Below are 10150 nucleotides of genomic sequence, written 5' to 3'. Positions count from 1 at the left end.
GGAAGTGGTGACGCGAGAGTATTGCCTATTAACCTCCACCGCAAGAGGAAACTTCCTCCCTTCCCCCTGCATGCTGCTTTCATTTTTTCTACCTAAGATGTAGACTACCAAAGTGTTCTTTCTTTTTTGAAGAAACCATAGATCTGAGTGGTGGTAGAGGGTTGACAGTAGAGAAGCTTAGGTATTCACTGGAACACCCAAACTAATTTGCAGTGGAATTAAAAATGCAGCCGAAGACCCCCTCTCCCCTGTTTTCCATCACTGTTTCTTTTGACTGAGCTTTTCCAGGTAACACTATTATTTATTCAGCGTGTATACCAACTAGTGGAAACAGAAATATACTAACACTCCTGCAATCCTTTTCAGTTTGAGGGGAAAATAAATCAATCTACTTGTGTACTTTTGAGCCTGTACAGCCAATACTAGCAGAGTTGTGATGGAAATTAGTCCTTCAGCAAGTCTAATATCACAGTATAAGTTAAATCCAAAGAGACTTCTGTGTGCTTGCTGAGCAGACCAACTTTAGGCGAGTGTGACCAGATGAGTCCCTGCCACCACCTTTTGACCTTTTCTTTTGATAACAAAGGCCCCTGGGGGTTACTGTTACCTGAATAGTATTTGTCACTTCTACGTGTGTTCATATAAGTACTCATTTCACAGGGAGGAAGAGTTAGGCTTAGAAAGAAAAAGGCAAGTCAACCTGGGAAAACTTTGCCATGGTCAGCAGTGGTAGATCATTGGGTAGGTTTGCTGGTGATGGGAGAATCTCTAGAAGGACACATTAGTGGTGACAGTTTGCAGCCAGCACTCTGGGGTAAAGATCTAATAAAAACACCATGAAAAATAATATAAACAGAGCCACTCCAAAGTAGAGTTGGAGCTGCCATTTCAGGGGAACTGCCTTGCAATCTTCTTCCTCAAACCTAAGGAATGTTAAAACTGGGCAAAACAACCTTTAGACTGGGCCTAAGGCAGCACTGTATTCCAAACAACTGTTCTGTCTACTGGACTGAAGTTTAAAGACACTCTTTAGAATTAGAATCACTATGTAACTTATCTGCATCAACAGAAATTCCTTTCTTCTATTCAAATTATTGTAGTTAGAGAGGTGGGGAAGCTTTGGGGTTTCAGGGTTGTCACCTTGGCTGCCCTACGGAAAATAGACCATAAGGGGATGAGAAAAGAGGCAGGTCCCATGGAGGAAAGTTCATTCCATGCAGATGGAGCCTAGTGAGCAAAGGACAAAACTCCTGAAGTCACCTTCCCCAAGAGCAGCCACTCAGTAAAGAATTGTTAGTTGGATTTGACTTCTCAGTGATAGGTAGCTTTATCGCTTTTTCAGTGACCCACGTGTCATATCCCACTCACCTCCTCAGAGAAGGCACTCAATAAAAACAAGTCGCATTGAATGCCAGTTAGTGACTCTCACAGGATCTTGTCCAGGACAGTGGGGAGTAATAGAGAATTGAGATTCTGCCTGACCAGACAGAGGCACCGACTCTGCAGGTATGGTAGAGATCTCGGTTTAGATGGCCACCTCTAACAATGTGTGAAAAAGGAACACAAGGGCAGAATTATGTGATTAGGCAATCTGGAGCTTTGCTTGTTCCCTGGGCTTGGCCCCAGGCTCATGGCGGCAGCAGATAAGCTGAGTGAGTTTGCTGAAGACAGGTTCCTCCATGTCTCCCTCATACTGGGAAACTCCCGGACTTACCGGTGCCTGTTACCTACTCTACGGTTTTGTCAAGACCTCAGGAGGTGAGAGGTAGGAGAACGGAAACATGACCCAGGTTGGGGTCCCGCCTGCCAGTTGCATGACCTTGGAGCTGTGTCTTCTCCACTCCCAGTCTCTGAAGTGGCGCTGTTGATAACTGTGAATCCTTAAATGAGACAGTGTCTATGGAAGGACCTTGTAAACCCTAAAGGCGGAGTAGATGCCAGGCATTATTCACACACCTTGTAAGAGCCAGATGATGATTTTAATAAGGGAAAGAAAGGATGACTGTGTAGTGGGCAAAACCTCTTACGAAATCACAGATCTTGTTTTTTACATTCCTGGATAAGAATACAAAAGCCCAGGGATATGAATCTTGCCTACTGGGAGAGGGAGAAGCTGGATTTAAATCCCAATCTGCCTGGCCCCAAGGCTACTTTCCGTTTTGTGTCACATGGCCTCCGGAATATGTGTTTGTTTATCCAGCCACTGGGCAGTCTGAGGACCAGGGGACTGGGATGTCTTCTGGATGTAGAGTGACCAACTTGTCTTGGTTTGCGTAGGACTATCCTTTTAGTTTGAGCACTAAAAGCCCCATCTCCTAGCCAAACTGGGACAGCTGGCTGCCCCACGGGGATGACTTCCTGTCCTCTTTATTGCCTTTCCTGACCAAGAGCTTCATAGACTCAGAGCCGGGGTGTTGCCAGGGGTGGAGCTGAGAAGAGGGGAACAAGAGAGACAGGTGTTTTTGTCCAGACCTGACTCTCACAAGGGGCCTCCATTTCCAAACTAGGTTATATATACAGCAGCAGCTGCGTAAACAAGGCCAGCCAATACAAGAGACAATAATCGTTAGAATCTACTTTTGGCATTTGTTTTTCTTTTTTTAATCATTCTCTGCACAGGAGGTGAAGGCTGGGCCTGTCTCCCCTTTGAGTGGAACTGTCCTGCAGCTGCTCTCTCCACCCTCGTGGCTGGCCTGACTTGGGCTTTAAAACCCGCATAAAGAGTTTTGCACTTTGGCCGGATGACCCCTAGATCTTCGAGTTAAGGAAAGGAGTCCACAGGCTTCTGAGTGCCATCCTTTTCTTGGGCTTCTGTATTTGCTTTTCCCCTCAGATCACCAGAGCAGGCTCTCTCAAACAGGCTGGGCGGGAGCTAATCTTCCCGGTGGGTGGGGGTGAGAAGGAGATGTCCTGAGAAGAGGTTTGAGGCTGTCGCCCACCCTAGATCACCAGCCCTCCATGCATTAATCCTGTGGCTAAAGTGTAAGGAAGCTTTTAATCTTTTTCCGGAAGAGGGCTCACCAACGGGAAAACACTGAGGCCAGTCCCTCCCAGAGACGGGCTGTTTCAGGAGGCCCCTGCCATCATATTGTTGATGTTGAACCAGAGTTTGGTTTGTGCTCAGGAGTCTGAGTGTGTAGCTGGGCTCCTGCAGAAGCCTCATGAAAGATGCATCTCACCAGGTGGTTCCAGGGGAGAGACTGGCTTAAATTACAGCTCGACGAATCCAAATATTGGCATATCTGCAAATCCAAATGTAGGGATTTCAAGAAAAATAATCTAAATTCTGAGAATCTTATTTTGCACTTCTTGTGCGAGAAGGGGAGGATGAGCTATTCAGAGAGGAGACAAGGCTGTCAGTACCGAGAGGCTTCGGCAGAGCCGGACCAGCCTCCTTTTCTTTCCTTGGGCATTTTCATGCCCACATGAGGGAGGAAGGCAGCGCTCGTTCAGCACAGCTCTCTGCGGGACAGATTAGGGGGACTGGCCACCCTGTATTTGGGGCATGGGGCTCAATAAATCTGGTGGTTCAATTTCTGTCTGTTCTACCCAAACCACTTCTAGGCCTGGGGCCGAGAGATTTGCTTGGAGCCCTCACCCACTGTAGTCAATTCACAACACAGCAGCCCCCAGCAATCCTGCAAGACTGCAAGACAAGGCAGATCGCTCCCCTGCTCAAACCCTCCATGGCTCCCTAACTCCCTTGGAGAAAGCCAGGATCCCTAAAATAGCCCTCAAGGCCTTGGACTGCCTCTCTCACTACCTCTCTGAAACCCCCTCACTCACACTTCCAGACTCACTGGCTCCTTGCCGTTCCTCCCCCATAGGGGGCGTGCTTCTCTCCCAGGCACTAACATTCGCTGTTACTTCCGCCGGGGACACTTCCCCGCCCCCCTCCTCCACAGGGGTGTCTTCATGGAGTGCTCCCAAGTCTTGACTCAGATGTTAGCTTCTTGGTAAGCCTCCCCTGACAACCCTATTTAAAATTTTAAGTGTCTTTTCCTATCATCTTTCCTGCTCTATTTTTCTGTCACTCAACTAATTTATCACCTTTTAGTATGCTATATAATTTATTAATTTAGTTTTGTTCCTCATCTCTCCCAATTAGACTATAAACTCTGTGAAGTCAGGGTACCCTTATTTTATTCATCGAGGTATCCTCAGCACCCAGAACGGTGCTCAACACATGCGAGTCTCAATAAATTACAGTTATATGAAAAAATAGAAGGGCTTTTTATGGATCATCTCTATTCATCCTCACAATAGCTTTAATGATGTAGGATTAACTCTCAATTTAAAGATGGGAAAATTAATTATAAGATTCACTAAATAACTGTGGCGTGCCAGGCATGGTACAAGGCAGTTGAGTTTCAGAGGGGTTAAGAAGGTGGGTCCAGGTAACATAGCTAAGTTCACCCAGAAATTATTGCTCTGCACCGTCCCACGTGGTAGCCACTCCCCTCGTGTGGCCGTTGAACACCCAAAATGTAGCTCCTCTGACCTGAATGTGTTGTCAATGGAAAGTGCACACCAGTTTCCAAGATTTAGTAAAATAAAGGAAATACATTAGTTTTTCATGTTGATTACATGGTGAAATTGCAATATTTTAGATCTATTCAGTGAAACAAAATATATTATTAAAGGTAATATTACGTGTTTGCTTTTACTTTTTTTAACGTGGCACTATAAAATTTTAAGTTACGCGTGTGGTTTGCACTTGGCTCTTCTAGCTATTTTTGTTACACCTTGTATCTCTATTTTCAATTATATTATCTCTTGGACTCTTGAGGGCAAGAGCACAGTGATTATCTTTCCTGAAAGGATAAGAGCAATAATATGCAGAATGCATGAACAAGTCTCAAAGATAGTAACCTACCTGTTATATACTGACTGTTTTTGTCCTCGTAAAAATTTACATGTTGAAGCACTGCCCCCAAATGTGATGATATTTAGAGGCAGGGCCTTTGGGACACAGTTAGATTTAGATGAAGTCAAAAGGGTGAAGTACCCATGATGGGTTTAGTGTTCTTATAAGAGGAAGAGACACCAGAACTTCTTTTCTCTGCCTTGTGAGAACACTGTGACAAGGTGGCCAAGAACCAGGAAGAAGGCTCTTACCAGAACCCGACCATTCTGGTACCCTGATCTTGGACTTGCAGCCTCCAGGACTGTGAGAAAATTAATTTCTGTAGTGTAAGCCACCCAGTCTGTGGAATTTTGTTATGGCAGCCACAGCCACCCAAGACAATACCTAAAGACTAAATGTCTCTCTCCAAAGGACAGTAAATCTCCATGAAAAGCAAATGGAAGGTAGAAGAGGCCTCCAGGGCTGGTGTGTCTTCAGTACCTCAGTCAAGCTGACAGCTCCCTGCACACACTTGAGAGCTGGATCCGTGAATAAGGAATTCCCAGTGTACTGGAAGTGGATGAGGCTGACTGTCACAGAGCCAGGACACTCACCATTAATATTATCGAGCATATTCTTCCTTCTCGTCCCTGCCAACTGAGCTGTCTTTTGAGAGGCATTTGGCTGTCCAGGTAGACACGCTTATAAAGAAGACAAATTGACCTGGTGGTTACATTTTTGTCAATAAGTAAGCTAGAGAGCTAATTTTATTCACCTGACTCTGTGGGCTGGGTCTGTCAGCTTTCAGTGGGTTGACAGAGTTGGGTTTTTGAGACTTCAAGCTTGAGGATCACACCTCAGATGACAGAGAATTCATGAATTGGTAATAAACACAAATAAGATTGTAGCAGCTAACATTTATTGAGTGCTTACTGTATCCAACACCATTCTAAGAGCTTTATATGTATTCGCTCATCAAATCCTCACTGATGAGGTAAGCATTATTATTATTATCCTCATTTTACAGATGAGAAAGCAGAGGAATAGCAAATTTAAACATCTTACCCACGGCCACACAGCTAGTGCCCCGCAAAGAGTCAGACACAAGGCAATGGCATAGAGTGGTGGTGACCTCCGGCCACCCACCTGGCTCAGACAGTAACCAATATGGCTGAATTCCTTTGTCTTCACACCCCACATTCTCCTTGGTCCCAACTGAGGATGATGAATATGTCACCTGTCACCTTTGCATTCATTCATGAGTCTGACTCTTCACCATCCTCATCCCCAGACAGTTTCCCAATTGCTCACTGTGTTCCAGCCACAGGGGTTCTTGCTTCCCTGTCCACACCCAGCCTGCGATTGCCTCAGGTCTTGACCTAACTGTTCCCTGGGCCTGGAATGTTCTTCATTCCACTCTTCACAAAGCTAAATCTTTTGCGTTTTTAATGCCTTCCATTAAGTCCTTAGGGATTTGCTAACTAGGGCCTAAAATCCAATCCTTGCCCTGTTACACACCTCACACTTCCTCGGCCTGTTTGTTTCCTCCATAACACTTATTACAATGGATAGTAATTGTATTTGCTTATTTACTTATCATTGTCTGTCTCTCCAGAAGCCCAGCCTTTGATGTGTCACTGTGGCTCCCCCATTGTTCAGTGTAGCGTCCTGCACACAGTAGATGCTTAACAAATATGTACTGAGTAAATGAATCCTTCTTTGCATTAGCCCAATATTCTCATTCTGTATGGGCCAAGAGAAACATTTCTTCAAAGAGTGATTCTGAGTTTCAAGTACGTGCTCAGGTTTGCAAAACTAAGATGTTAAGTGGAGCCAGGAGGAAGCTGCTAAAGTAAAATGGATCACAGAGAAGCAATAGGGAAAAAAGAAGAGGAAAACAAGGGCCTGTTAAGAACAAATATCAGGAAATGGTTTTGCTAATGTACATGGCATGGGGGCTCGATTTCCAGTTTGTCCAATGAGTTATCTGGCTGGACCTCAGGAGTGAAAGGTGCGATGGCATTCTCACTTCACACGGTGAGGATTTACTTTCAGTCTAGCCCTGCCCTGGGCCCTGTGGCCAGGCTGAATGTCCAGTGCTGTACACAGCAGTCTGCCGCTGTGCCTGGCAATCTGGTTCTGGGAATCCTTATTGAACTGTTACTTTATGCCATCCATCATTCTCACCTGCTGTCCAAAGGGCCTAAAATCCATTCCTTGCCCTGTGGTTACTCAGGCCCCATCACACCAACTAGCTTCTACTGAATAACTTAGTAGACGTTCAGTAAGCGTTTTTGAAGTGATGGATTAATGAGTGTTAGAATTAGGCCTTTGTCTTAAGAGTCCTAAGAGCAGTTGGGGATGCCAGACAAGGGATATTTAGTGAATGAGCCAAAGTATAAGTATATAAGCTGTGTTTACCTAACTGTGCAAATTGAAGGGGCTATAACCACTCTGCGCATAGCTATTACAAGAGAAGAAATAAAACATTTTTGCTCTATCTCTCTTCATGGGTTGGGGCCCTCAAATTAGACTGAGAAAAGACAAGATTAACAAGAGAAGAGAAAAGCAAATGGAAGTTTACTAACGTGTATCCTGCATATACACACAGGAACACTTTGTAATGAGTAGATCAAAGAGGTGGTTAGAACGTGGGCTTGTCTAGCATCTTAGCAAAGAACGATAATTTTGTAGAGAAGTGACAAGACAAAGTAAAAGGACTTTGAGCTAGTGATCGCAAATTGCGGGAAGACAAATATGTGGAGAAACTAATGGTAGATAAGGGCTGGTTAGATAAGGTTTGTTTGAGTTGACCATTTTTCAGAGCCATCTTGTTTCCAATGATAAGGTTATTATTCCCTTCCTGGAATAGGAAGTGAGGAAGGGGACACCTTAACAAACAAATCTATGTCTTGCTCTTAGGCAAATAGGGAGAGGGCAGAGAGCTTTTCTTGTATCTGTTTCTTCTCAATTGCCTTCAACTCACAATAATCCTTGTGCCAAAATGCATATTTTGGGCTAGCAGGTTATGCTACTTTTTACTATAAACCAGCAAAAAGATGAAGTCTGGTCTCTGAGACAGCAGAGGGATTTATTCTATTACTATTCGTAATCATTACCTGGTTCACCTTCCCCACAGCTTCACCTGGCAGGTTCTATTATCATCCTAATAGCCATGTTAGAGCCGGGGAAAGTGAAATGTCAGAAGTGACTTGTCCCTATCACAGGGCTTCCAAGTCAGCCAACCAAGAGGATATGGGCCTGGGCAGATCTGAATCTAAACCCCACTGGACATGGCACCTTGGCCCTCCGACCATTATTTGTCACACTAATGTCACCAATAACAGGAAGGAGCAAAATGCAGCCATTAACTATTTCTTTTTTGTCACACTAATGTCACCAATAACAGGAAGGAGCACCTTGGTAGGCAAAATGCAGCCACTAACTATTTCTTTCTCCTCTTCCTCCTCCTCTAAGCAGGGCATACTTCACCTAGAGCACCTAGCCCAAGGGTTTCAGTCTTGTTTCTTAGAATTTAGTACACCCACACTGGTTTCAGAAACAGACTGACAGAAGATGGCCCCACTGGGAAAAGGAAGCTGAACCTCCTAGATAAGGATAGCCCAGGGAGAGGAGAGAAGAAACAAACTCAAGATCCTGACTAATTTGAAGGAATGAATGTATTACCATGGGAGGGTCTGAGTCATTAGATCTTTGGGGACATGCCAACTGAGATAAATAAATTGGATTTCAGTGTGCTATATCAAATCACTACATTCTTGCAGGCACTTAAACATACACCAACCTGAGCATAAGGAAATCTGCCATTTGGGCAGGGTCAAAAAAAAAATTCCCATTGCCACCAGGCAAAACCCTCACCTGATTTACGAAGTCCTGCCCAATTGTCAGGGACTAGATCAACACTTACTAATACTGTTTTCCATTGTCCACAAACCCCAGAGGCTCCTGCCTCCTGACTCATTATGTAAATAATTACAGGCAGAATCTAATAGTCATTTAACTGGTGGAACACTGTGCCTTGAAGGTCTCCAGTTAACTGGATTTCTGCTTAACTGAAAGTTAAATAAAACCTGCCTTGTTTCATCCCTCATTATTGAAAATCTTTCTAAACTCTGTTAGTTCGCTCACCTGCCTAAGTTTCTGGAGCAGAATGAAAATAATAACATTTTCGCTTGATGATCAGACATCTTGCAGTGCCTTGGGGCACTATTCAGCCTAGCGGTTTACATTAAAATTTCACTGTTGGTGTAGACTTTTGTAAGAAATTAAGCTCCAAGTTGAAGAAGAAATTAATTGAATTTTATTGAAAGGAGTACAGTACCCTGACTTCCCAGTGCCTAGACGAGTGTCAGGAGCACTATCTTGAATATTTTTTTGTCTATAACCATGCTAGCCTGAGCAAGCCCGATCCCGACTGATCTTGGAAGCTAAGCAGGGTCGGACCTGGTTAGTACTTGGATAGGAGACCACCTAGGAAGACCAGGTGCTGTAGGCATAAAAAATAAAAAATTGGGATTGTAAACTGACAAGGTCCTTGCAATCTGTGAGATCAACCAAGGGTTACCTCACCTAAAAAAAAAAAAAAGAAAGAAAATTTTCTTTCCAGTGCTGATAAAGTCAATAATGCCTGATATAAATTTATGTTTTGCAGATTTTTTTCTAATAATAATTGTATCTGCTCTTTATTGATCTCTAGGGATTGCTCCAGGTCTTGTGATAAGCCATTTGCATGCTTTATGTCATTTTGTCTCAAGTTATCACACAGTAGGTGAGTTTTATTTTACAAATGAGGAAAAAGAGCCTCAGAGAGGTTGAGTGACTGGCAGAGGTTCTAAAACTAGGAAGAGACAAACCAGAACTCAGATTACTTGAGGGGTTTAATGGATGGCAGTCTCCATCTGAAGGTGAATAGATATGAAGGAACTCCCCTAAGACTGGAAGGAAAATGGAACCTCTAGGAAATGGGAATTGAGATGGATGGGGACACACACACACACACACACACACACACATACACACACACACCCATGGTCCTAGCCTCCCCATCTGTTAGGAAGCCAGTACAGTGTAGACGTTTAGATAAGTGATTCTCAAATGATCTGTAGGGAAGGACTAGACTGTTTGTTTTGTTTATAATTTCCAACTTTTGATGAACTGAAAGTTTTGTAAAATAACAGAGATATATTACTAGGAGAATGAAATGAAAATTAAAAAATAATAATAATGAAGTACAAGCTCCTTATTATTACTGTTATTAGATTTAGCAGATATAAAATAACTGTC

The 10150-nt window shown here is 43.8% G+C and overlaps 1 pseudogene; it reads left to right on the top strand.

Annotated features, from left to right (window-relative positions):
• The first annotated feature begins 9243 nt into the window (after positions 1-9243).
• LOC112483676 lies at positions 9244-9362 on the top strand (annotated as a pseudogene).
• The last annotated feature ends 788 nt before the right edge of the window (positions 9363-10150 follow it).

The sequence above is a fragment of the Pteropus alecto genome, unplaced genomic scaffold (assembly GCF_000325575.1).
Source record: "Pteropus alecto unplaced genomic scaffold, ASM32557v1 scaffold164, whole genome shotgun sequence".
Lineage (NCBI taxonomy): Eukaryota > Metazoa > Chordata > Mammalia > Chiroptera > Pteropodidae > Pteropus > Pteropus alecto.
This window is presented reverse-complemented; position numbering and strand designations above follow the sequence as displayed.